The 12,769-nt window shown below is 39.7% G+C and overlaps 1 protein-coding gene across 3 annotated transcripts in view; it reads right to left on the bottom strand.

Moving 5' to 3' along the window:
- Positions 1-12,769, bottom strand: part of ankrd11 (ankyrin repeat domain 11) — a 79,722-nt gene that overhangs the window by 66,248 nt on the left and 705 nt on the right. The window lies entirely within an intron of this gene.

The raw sequence follows: 12,769 nt of genomic DNA, 5'->3' as shown, positions 1-12,769 counted from the left end.
TTGACATGAAGCCATTTCAGAGCTTCCCCTCATATTCTGAGTCAGTGTTCCACATCTCCTTGGTATGCTTTAGCCACAAATTAACAAAGATTTCCATTTTGTCCTCATTAATGCATCTGATCACCACAGCAGGCCATGACGAAATAATGCAGTGATACTACTAGAAAACATGAAGACTGTAGAAAAATGGCTACAGCAGTCTGTGGCTATGCTATGAATGTATTAAGAAGCTAAAGGAATATTCCTGTTCATGTTAATCAGTATATTCAAACCAGACATATACTGGAAGCACTGTGAGATGCTAATCTGCTATTAAAGTTACACACTATTGATAATTATCTCTCAGCTATTTTAGCATCTACATCCAGACTCTACTTGAGGACAATAACATTCACACATACAAAAATGTGCATGTGAGCTGTGCACACACTCCGTTGCTGCTATTGCAGCGCTTCGTCTGAAAATATTTCACCATTATCACCTGGATTAATGCAAACCTTTAGCCTTACAGTCATAGAAGTAAAATTAACATGATGCACAAGCAGTTCTAGTATTTAGCAGATGTAGTCGGCATATTAACGACATGAAGGTTAAGAAATTTGCGACCCAGTGTTATGTGGATTTTTTTTAATAACTTAATGTGGATTTTTACGTGCTACTATAGTAATGCAACTAAAATTGGCATACTCATACATGTCACGATTGAGGCTTACCACAATTATGACATTAATCGGGTTATGGTAATTACAGATCAGTGTTTACATGGCAGTCTCATAGTCTGAATATGACCTTATGGTTAAAATCAGATTATTGGTGTGCATGTACACGTAGCCACTTAAACATGCAATATGACCACCAGTAGTATATGTATGCGAACCACTACTGCAATGTGATAAATTATGAACAATGTGTACTATGAATATATACACGCTAATTATTGTTTAGTGTGTAGTAAGGAGGTAGGTCTGGAGGTAGGACAGCAAGTGTAAACAAATATAGGAGCCTGGACAGTGGCCACTTGATACACATACACAATATATACTTTTATGTAGACACTCAAAAATGTAGTTTATACAATGACACAAAAACAATGGTAGAAGTATACACTCAACAAAAATATAAACGCAACACTTTTGTTTTTGCTCCCATGTTTCATGAGATGGACTTGAAGATCTAAACTTCATTCCAGATACACAATATTACCATTCCTCTCAAACATTGTTCACAAATCTGTCTAAATGTGTGATAGTGAGCACTTCTGCTTTGCTGAGATAATCCATCCCACCTCACAGGTGTGCCACATCAAGATGCTGATCTGACATCATGATTAGTGCACAGGTGTACCTTAAACTGCCCACAATAAAAGGCCACCCTGAAATGTGCATTTTGTTTCTGCTTTATTGGCGGTCTGGGGACTCAGAACCAGTCAGTATCTGGTGTGACCACCATTTGCCTCATGCAGTGCAACACATCTTCTTCGCATAGAGTTTATCAGATTGTCTATTGTGGCCTGTGGAATGTTGGTCCACTCCTCTTCAATGGCTGTGCGAAGTTGCTGGATATTAGCGGGAACTGGTGCACGCTGTCGTATACGCCGGTCAAGCACATCCCAAACATGTTCAATGGGTGACATGTCCGGTGAGTATGCTGGCCATGCAAGAACTGGGACATTTTCAGCTTCCAAGAATTGTGTACAGATCCTTGCAACATGGGGCCGTGCATTATCTTGCTGAAACATGAGGTGATGTTCATGGATGTATGGCACAACAATGGGCCTCAGGATCTCATCACGGTATCTCTGTGCATTCAAAATGCCATCAATAAAATGCACCTGTGTTCTTCGTCCATAACAGATGCCTGCCCATACCATGACCCCACCACCACCATGGGCCACTCGATCCACAACATTGACATCAGCAAAGCGCTCACCCAAACGACGCCACACACGCTGTCTGCCATCTGCCCTGAACAATGTAAACCGAGATTCATCCGTGAAGAGAACACCTCTCCAACGTGCTAGACGCCATCGAATGTGAGCATTTGCCCACTCAAGTCTGTTACGGCGACGATCTGGAGTCAGGTTAAGACCCCGATGAGGACGACGAGCATGCAGTTGAGCTTCCCTGAGACGGTTTCTGACAGTTTGTGCAGAAATTGTTTGGTTATGCAAACCAATTGTTTCAGCAGCTGTCTGAGTGGCTGGTCTCAGGCGATCTCGGAGGTGAACCTGCTGGATGTGGAGGTCCTGGGCTGGTGTGGTTACTCGTGGTCTGCGGTTGTGAGGCCGGTTGGATGTACTGCCATATTCTCTGAAACGCCTTTGGAGACGGCTTATGGTGGAGAAATGAACATTCAATGCACGAGCAACAGATCTGGTTGACATTCCTGCTGTCAGCATGCCAATTGCACGCTCCCTCAATGCTTGTGGCATCTGTGGCATTTTGCTGTGAGACAAAACTGCACATTTCAGGGTGGCCTTTTATTGTGGGCAGTTTGAGGTATACCTGTGCACTAATCATGATGTCAGATCAGCATCTTGATGTGGCACACCTGTGAGGTGGGATGGATTATCTCAGCAAAGCAGAAGTGCTCAATATCACACATTTAGACAGATTTGTGAACAATGTTTGAGAGGAATGGTAATATTGTGTATCTGGAATGAAGTTTAGATCTTCAAGTCCATCTCATGAAACATGGGAGCAAGAACAAAAGTGTTGCGTTTATATTTTTGTTGAGTGTAATTACACAGGATAGCATATCACAAGACACAAGGATGACTGACAACTAATATGTACCAAATTCGATACTGTTGTATGTGTACATGTAATTTTACTTACAGTATGCTTGCAGTGCATGGTGACAAAAACCTAGAGTTTAGATATAAAAATATGCCAGCAGATCCTTATATATTTGTATTTGAGACTATGAGAAGTATGATCTAGTGAGAAGTATTATTATTATACATAACATGCTGCAGACTTACAGCAGAAAAACACATCACTGTCAGTGTGTATTCAAAATTTACTATGATTTTTGTCAAAGGAGGAAACAGGGCAAACAGTTTGGTCCAACGCCCTTAGCTTCCTGCACACAGTGCTTCCTGAGGAACCAGGGCTACTGCACAGAGGTGGAGATGGGGGTGGAGACTGTCCTTATGAGAGATTGAGGGGAGATAGCATGTGGGGATGCAATATGCAAGCAGACTTCTCTGAAATGTCAAAACTAGAAGAAAATGGTGGAAGAGAAAACGTGAAGGCAGAAGAGATGAGAGAACACAGCGCTGGGACATGGACAGGGGTATGGGTGAGAACCAAGTGTGTGAGGGGGCAGTGTGATGAGTGCACTGCAGGGCAAAGTTCAATAGAAAATATTATCTAAGAATCGCTCTGGTGTGTAAATGGAATTTGACTGATATTTTGCACACAAGTGCATTTTTGGGGGGAAAAAGTATTACAATACACTTACACAACACTCCCGTAAATCAACAGAGACACAAAAGAAAATAATGTGGGTATGGGAAAACATGATTATTACGATGGAAAATAATGGCTCGACAAACCTCTCCAAAATTTAGCAACCTATTACAAAGGTAAATAAGGTTGCTAAATAGGAAAAATATTCATATTAGTACAGCTGCAGTTTTTAAATAAATTGTCAATGAAGATCCTCAGTCATTCAGGTCATTTTTATTCAAGAGGCTGAAGCAAGGCAACTGGACTTGTACAGTTTTCTTGAAGACATTTCACTGTTCCTCCAAGCAGCTTTATCTTCAAGAAAATTTTACAAGTCCAGTTGCCTCGCTTCAACCTCTTCGAGTTTTTTTTGCATCACTTTGCACAGGATGGTTCTATCTAAAGTGGCAATGTTTGCTTTGTGTCTTCCTTGTGCAATTTTCGACAATACCACAAGTGTACTACCCAGTGTGCTACCATGTAACTACGGACTCTACTAAGAAATTTTATGCTGTACAGTAAGAAATGGTAGCTTGAAGACAGACAAAATGCATCCAAGAATAAACATACCACAAAACCTGCAATAACAACATAATGAATAATTTGTAACAGTTAAATACTGAACACACTATTATGATTCTTAAACTGCTCACCTTCTTCCAAGAAAACTGTACATTCAAAACAGGCTTTGCAAAGATTGTGGGTGAGAACTGGCTTTGCATAAGTAATGAAGAGGAATAAAAGGCTGTCCTACATCCACACCAGAGATTACACTGCTGGCTGCTGTTTCTATAAAAAGATTCATTGCAGGGAACATGAGTGACACAGGCACACACACATCCTCACAAACACACACAGGCACAAAAACAAGGCAGTGTATTTATAGGAAAGAAGGTTCCAGTATCAAAAGAACTTTTAAAGATAAGTGTCTGGTTAACTGTAGTCACCTAATCACATATCTGTAACTATTTCAAGCATTGGAAAAGAAACACAGAGAATGTTGGAAAGATTATTGGTTGCTCCAGGCCAACTTAAAATGTCCTCTATTTCCTGTTCTCCTACTTACCACCTCTCATTTAGACTGCTTCCTTTCTGGGCAAAACAACCCAGTAAAGTATTTTTACACAATGTGTACTGGAATACAATGTGGCCTTAATACAGCCCAAATGCACAGAAGCCTGTAGCTTTAAGAACAAGTCTGTGTTGCCACATATTCAGGAGGGAAAGTCCCTGTGCAGGCTGACTGAAGATGATGTGATTTTCCACTCCCTGCTGACTGCTGCTCTGGTTAAACATACTAGCTACTAGATACCCAGTACCCAGTACCCACCCCCAAGAAAAAGTGTTTTGTTTAAATCTTCTTTACAACTTAGTTAAATATTCTTACTAACACATCATTTATGTGGTGCCATAACATTGTAGTGTCATTAAAGAATACACGACTGTATGCAAGGTTTCTGCTTTCATGCTTATATAAGTTACATGATCTCTAGAGCAGGGCTCAGACAACAGTTTGGCTTTCTATCCACCACTCCTAACATTCACAGGAGAAGTTTGGTGTCTAAAAGGAAAGATTTAGAATCCAGAATCAGAATCAGTCCAGAAGATTTTGTAATTTGAGGGGTCTGATATTACTATAGATGAATTACACAAGATAACACTGCATCATAGCAAAATATGTTTTGCTTTTGGGGCAAATGTTAGTTAGCACATGATACTTACATTTAAAATCTCACATCAAGTTCTTACCAACACAAACTCCTCAAATTACACTAATCTTGACTCTTTCAGTTTTTTTTTCATTTTTGCATCATTTCAAAGTATTAGTAACAAATGGGATGCACAAGTGAGAAATCACAGGCATATTCACAAGTAAATTTCAGACATCAGCTGGAGTGCAAGCCTGGCAAAAATAGACACAGCACGTAAAGACAGTCAATGAAAAACAAGAGCAAGGGGCAAACTGTAGAATGGTAAACAAATTTCCCTTTGTTAGATTATTCAGTTTCTGGTGGATAGTTGTTTTAAATTATAGAGTAAGGTCATCTATGCTGGTTTACCTGCCTTAATTTTACCTTAACTTTTTGTGACAAAATGGAGTGCATTCAGTATATTCCATATAATAAATACTATACTAATTTTTTGCAACAAGAACCTGCAAAAAACCCCAACACTGATGTCTTGTAAATGTCTCTTTGTACCTGGTTCACTACTGAATATCCAGGAGCCAACATGGCAGCCAGCAAGTTTAGTATCTTATTGCAGTTATATCTGGTACAAATTAGTATCAATATTAAGGGAGGGCTTTTCGTGATAATTCCTTACATCTACGCCAATGGTTCCATAAATATAAATATAGATTTACAGGATATATAAATGTCAGTGCAGCTGATCTCACAGTACAGCTGGTGTCATTTTGTTTTACTTTACATTGTAGTCATAAATAAAACAAGTTGCCTACAGCAGCAGCTTTATTCTTCTCAAAGGAGAATTCTTCCTTTCGTCTTTTTATGTGTTTGTGTCATATGTGATGTACAAACCCTATGTACACTACTTGTATCAGTCATTAGCCATGTGGATGAAGGAGATATGTTTTTTTGTTAGACCACATGGTGCAAAAGATGATAGCTGTTTTATCTATCCACCCACCCACATTTCTTACCAGAATAAGACCAAGATGCACAGACTGTATTTCCCCAACTACCACAAAACTGGTTTCTCTATTATTGTTTCTATATAAACAATATAAAGAATGGATGATTCTGTCTGGCATGCCCGTTACCTCTGTTCTTTCCCTTTTTCTGATATGCCCTAGTTGTCCTATATTATAATAGTCCTCTATTGTGGCTACTTGAATAAAATTAAACTTCAGGCAACACCAAAATAAAATTGCTGATGTCAAACAGGCACTAAAACAACAAATTGTAGTACTTTGCAGGCAATTAGATCCTGTGCCACAGGTCCCTCTCTGAATGGCCCCAACTCACAACTTGTGACAGATGTTGCAATGTGGCAAGGCAAATGTCCACTGCTGGGATGTGAACGCAGTCATCTAAATGATTGAGAAAGGTGGTGCAGTGCTACTACCAGTCTGACAATGGCTTTAACACATTCCCCAAAATGCCTTAATGTCACATGCACACTTCTGAGGACATCGAACTTAGGCCCTGCCCACACGGAGACAAAGTTTCCAAAACATTTTCCGTAAAGGAAATGCGTGAATACACATGAATCCGCACAAACCACTGAAAATGTTGTAGTACATATGCCAGGCCTGTGGTGGCGCTGTAATGCTATCACTGAAACAATCCAAACACAGAGAAGAAGACAAGGGGCACGTACACAAAACTCGTGCGATGTAAACAGAATAACATGGATCTAAAGACTTCTTAGTTATTCTCTACATGTTGGTCACTGTGTTAGTAGAGAAGCAGAAGATTTTGCTGTAAAAGCAAAAACAAGTTCAGTAGTTTGTTGTTGTCGGAGTGAGCGAATGCGGGGTAAGGGGGAGGTGGAGCTGTGTCATCATCGTTTCAAAGAAAGTAGTGTATTGGGTATCCATACGGAGACAGCATTTTCAAACTTATCCACCCTGGGACCCGTTTTCGAAAGTTATCAGTTTCGCACCTCTGAAACGCCGGCTCCATGTGGACGAAACGCCTAATTGATACAAAACTTTAGCGGATACGGCCGTTTTCTTCTCTGTGCAGACGGGGCCTTATCCTGGAGTACTGGATGATCAGAGAAAAATGACACACTGGCCTCATTGTCTGAACTATTAGGAAACAACACCAATAACACAGTGTGACCTCCATTAAAGTAAACCCAAACAAGAACTTTAAATTCCTCAGCCCAAACATGATGCATAAAGAATGCCTGACAAAATTTGTCACACAAGTACATCTTTTGTTTGATGCCAGACTGCCTACATAATATGAAGAAGGCAAAGCACTAATCAACAATAGGTGTAATAGCAGAGTACTGTTAAAACAGACAGTGGAATGAATCACTACCTCTAACCACCACCCTGGCTGCAAAAGCAGAAAATAGCTGAGTGGTTAAAATGCATGTACTGTTCAAAAAGGGTGCTTAGATCCTTTGTGTTAAGTATACTGCCCCACAGCATGCTGGGGGAAAAACAAAGTATGGCTGCACGTACTGGTGAGCCAGGGTATGGGCCCCGACTGGCAGACCTCCTCTCTTTGGTATTTAGGTATGCCTTTGCTTTTCATTCACATCCCACCCGCACAGGCGCAGAGGCCCATCTCCCCACAGCCGTCCCCTCCCCCTTCCTGTTGTTGCATTTCAATGTAAATGGGTGGATGAATGGCTGCAGCTGGCCCATCAAAAGGCCAGCCCTGCTGAAGGGCCTTGGTGATTGAGATTCAGCCAGGCCACACCACCTCTACCCTCCCCCACATAACACTTTATCCTAACACCCTTACCCCGTCTCAGCCCATGGCTTATTGTCAACACAGGACGACGGGGCATAACAGTAGTCTGAACATATCTTTACTCAGCAATTACTACACAATTACTAAAAAGTGTCAATCCCAAGCACAAAAACCTGAAATCCAGTCCCATCCTTACAGTAAACAGAAACACACATAACTGATATATTGTTTACTATCAATTTGAAATAATTAAAAACTCATATTAGAAAAGAAGGTGGACAGCACAGGAGTTGGTAATCAGTCATGAGAATTTCACAGTCTAGCTTTTCAATAAAATGACTTTAAAGCCAGTGGTGTTCTGTGGTGTGTCACCATCTGTGCTAAAATTAGCAGAAAAATAATATTGCATAGACTATTTTCTGTTTTACACCACAGAGGATAAGAGCGACAGTGAGAGACTACAAGCAAGCAAGTCTGCCTTGTCTTTTTGCCAGTGTGTCAGCTATGGGCTTAACAGACTAGGACAGTGGTGCCCAAAGGGACACATCACACAGACCGTCTCTGCCATCAGCTTCGAGACCTGGCCGACTAACCTCAGGACATTTGCAATCCCACGTATGGACAATACATCATCCTGTGCAGCCTGTGCTCAGTAGCACATCTAATCAAACACCAACTGTTGTCTCCAGATTTGCACCACCCCTAATTCATGCATGCTGAGGCTGAGCAATGCAGCCATTTGCCTAACAACATTACCTTTTTCAGGTTCTCTCAGTGTGGATGCACAAAAAAGGGGATATTTATAGCCAAGACATTCACATTGTCATTGTTCTTGAGAATAAAATCCAGACTTGTGGAATTTCACCAATGTCTACAACATGAAAAGTGCACTAGTAGTTTAGCCCATGTAACAATGTGTTTATATCAAAATAGACAATAAATCAAACCTTGGGAGGATATAATATTTGAATTGTTCTGCATGCTTGAAATTATTATTAAGCACATCAATAAGTTTCCATTAAAAATAAGAGCGCAAAAATATTCTTCTTCTAAGCTTCGATCAGAAAGATCAAAAGCCAAGTCTGTTAAAAGCACATTTCTGGAGAGGCACCAGCATCCCAGAATAGAGAACCTTCCCCTTTGATGTGAAAGAGACTCAGGGAATAGAAAATATTATCAAGTATGGCACAGCAAAAGGCTAGAAAGTAAGCAGAACCTAACACAAGTTTAAAGACGCTATCAAACATCAGGACCTCCTAAATCTAGAAATGAGTCTCTACAGTCCCTGAGGGAAACAGCAGGATTGGGGCCCGCCATTTTGTTCCATTTCGCTTCGAGGATAGAGGAGGGGGCAAAGGACTAGGCTGAATTTCAAAGGACTTTAGATGCCATTTGAGTATCCACTGAGATTGTGCTGGTAGAACAGCAGCTATAAAAGATTTACACAACTGGAACAGGGAGGAAGAGAGAAACCTAGACACAGAGAATGAAAGGCAGAGACAGACTGAGAGAGGCAAGAAATAGGAGTAGCCATGCTTGTTTACCTAAAAGGACCACACTCTCAGTAGGAGAGGGGGAGGGGAAAGCCTGCATAGACAGAAGGCAGGCAGAGTGGATGATGGAGTTCCAGCTTAAAGCTTCTTTTCCTCCTTACAGCACAACTACATGATTTATCTTTCAATTTGAACCTCACAAGCACAGTATACAGCAGCAATATTCAAAGAAGAAATAGAAAAGTGTACTGTGCCTGCTACCTACGCAATTTATTATTATATAATACATCCTATAAGCGAGTATGAGAGCAGAAAAAAATGCCAACAATTTTCCCCTTAACAACTACTGATATAAAAACAAAACTACAGAGTTTCGTATCAGTACAGTCATCATCTGTTCTACCCATACTTTGCCTCTCTAAGACAAAAAGTATTTTACTACTATATAATACAACAGATGACTAAACCAGAAACTATTGCACATTACCTACAGTATAGTGTTGGATGGAGAAATGTAATGGACACAACAGATCAGATAACGAATGCTCCATACAATGCTCCTTTACATACATTTATAAATACATTTTGTAAACAGCAAGAAGCAGCAAGGAGATCTGTGACAATGCTAAAGTGCTGATGAAACCATGTTTAAGGGCTGCTTAAGAGAGACATATTGAATTTGTGGCTGTTTTGCATCATTGTGTGGTAAAAGTAGGGGGGAAATGGTCCATCCAGGTATCATGATTATCTCACTACCTGGTGCTGTAAATATCCATGATGAGTGTAGAACTATTAGATCCAGATATAGAATAGAAGTACTGGGAAATTTCACAATGGCTGCTAACTGTACCCCTTTCCAAGTGGATCGTAGTAGCTATTCTGTGTGAAAGGAGCCTTTTATTGATCTATGATTCAACAAATTATCCATTATGTCTAATAGCCAAAGCACCAACTTGAATATTAATAGGATTCTCATATTTTATTATTTTAAACCATCAGACAATTGGCATTTTAATTTCATTTGCTAAATAACCTAAAAGTTTCAGCAGAAGGACCAAGTATCAAAACCACTATAATCAAATTCATACCTAAACCGCTTCAATCATGCAAACTTCACACTGCAGGATCACTGGTCCCCTTTTAACATTCACTGAAGTGTTTGTTAATCTATCTAGCAGTCATTTTGGGCTGATGCCTATATGACATTTTAAAGCCAATACCTGATATAAACCTGCATCTCTACTAAAAAGACTTAATACAAATGACTGTTGCCTGTTCAATATATTTGCTAAGTTAGTAAACACGTAGGGTAACAATATGCAGAACTTGTAAAAGTAATCTAACTGTAGGTTGGATGAAACATTTATTAGGATAAGCAGTGAAGGGAGTGGGTGGGTTCTACTGTGAAACTACTGCAGTGTTTCCTGTTGTAAAACACTATCCTCCCTCATCACACATGCGTTTCATGTTTTGATGGCATTTCACTTTCATTTGGGTTCAGCAGTAATAATGTAAGCACTTATGGGCTGTGGGTCAGTTATTCCACCATGTTATAATTGGACATTGTCGTAATGATAATCTGTGATGTTCAATGCAAACATGTTATTGGTTTATTATTATTGGTAGTTACTTTTATACTGAATACTACTCTACTTCTTAACTCCATTGTATCTTTTATTGGTAGTTTACTGTACACTGTAAATTATGTTTTATCTTATCGTATTTTTACTGCTACTGCTACTTATAGGTGCTGTTGCAACAATGCAATTTCCCCATTGTGGGGCAAATAAAGGTTTTCTTAATCTTAATATTGAGTCACCCAAACACATCAATAAAGATTGTCCTCTATTCTTATTCTCATTGCATACAGTATCCCACCAAAGGATCAAACAGACATATTCTTCAAAAGACTGAGGAGGAAACAGGGACCACTGAACAATATTTGTGGCAAAGGTTGACAACATTCAGGTTACTAAGTTCCCACACCTAAAAAAGGCTATTGATTGAGTCTTAAGTTTTGTGAGATACAAGAGCTACATTGTTAGGCAGTAGAACAACAGAATCATAGAAATGATGGCTCTTTTGCAACCTCCTGACCTGTCTAACCCCTGCAGAACTCCATTTCCTGTTGCATGCAGAGGATATGCCTTCATTTTCTGGTACCACTTGAACATGCAGTTCAAGTTCGAGTCAAGAATAGCAATGCAATAATCAGATTATTTTGTAAACCTAAAAATAAAATCAAATTTCAAATTTATTGACAATGAATGTAGTGACACAATGACGCAAACAAGTATCAGAATACTCCCAACATTAACAAGAGAATGTTTTCCTCTGCAAAAAGTGGTGTATATTTAAAGCCTACACATCATAAGTCTGTAAGTATGATAGGATAGGGCATACGATATCAACTGAATTGAGGTTTTGACTATAGCACAGACAAACAGAACACAAGCTCAAGGGAGACAGAGATATGCATCAGTGCCTCTGCAGTGTAGTCAACATAAACGCCCCAGCAAGCTGAAACACACTCAGTATCTTGGTGGAAAACACCACCAGCGGCACTGCAGTGTTTTCCTCAGCACTGGTACTGCACCAAAGTGCCAAGCTTCTCCTCCATATTCCATCATTTCTACAGCTCATCTCAAAATCCACCATGTTGTGCCCCTCCTTTACATATAATTTAACACAGAAAACACACACTCCACTGAACTAACTTGAGCAACCGAGACAGTTATCCATCTATACACTCCACTGTTAGGCTGCTAACTACAGACACTTATTGATGCATCCTGTGGGCATTTCAAGGCATTCTATTTATAGCCCTACTAAACACACACACTTCTTCACAGGTTTTAGTTCTGACAGTCTGATTTATTGCATTATATATAAACAAGCATATAGCACATCCATTTCAGTTTAGATTAGTACTGGAACACACCAGCAAATGGACAAGACAAAGTGCTTTATGCTAGGCATTATGACGCTCTGCACGCCTAACTGGAAAAGCAGGTACACCAGTGTTGCTTTGGATCAACCGCCAAATATGTTCTGCCATTGTGCATTTTATAAACAGGTCAACATGTGGACATTATTTATGTATTACTACTCAATTATTGTCATGGAAGTGTGGGCAACAATATAAGCCTATTCCCTAAAAACAGACAGATAATTTATTTCTTAAAAGCAAGCCTTCCACAACTCATGCACACACCTCTATAAATATGTTATGAAGGAAATAGGTGTAGCCTTACTACATGAAGCTCTCTCTAATTAAAATAAAGCCAATTAATACTAAAATATCAACATACTATCAGTAATAGTCACATGATGTATAGGGAATGATATACCACAGTTAAATTCAGCAAAACAACTGAAGGCCGTGTACCAAAATGTGTATTTCAAAACATGATTCACTTCTGGGTTGATT

The sequence above is a fragment of the Parambassis ranga genome, chromosome 3 (genome assembly GCF_900634625.1).
Source record: "Parambassis ranga chromosome 3, fParRan2.1, whole genome shotgun sequence".
NCBI classification, from domain to species: domain Eukaryota; kingdom Metazoa; phylum Chordata; class Actinopteri; family Ambassidae; genus Parambassis; species Parambassis ranga.
This window is presented reverse-complemented; position numbering and strand designations above follow the sequence as displayed.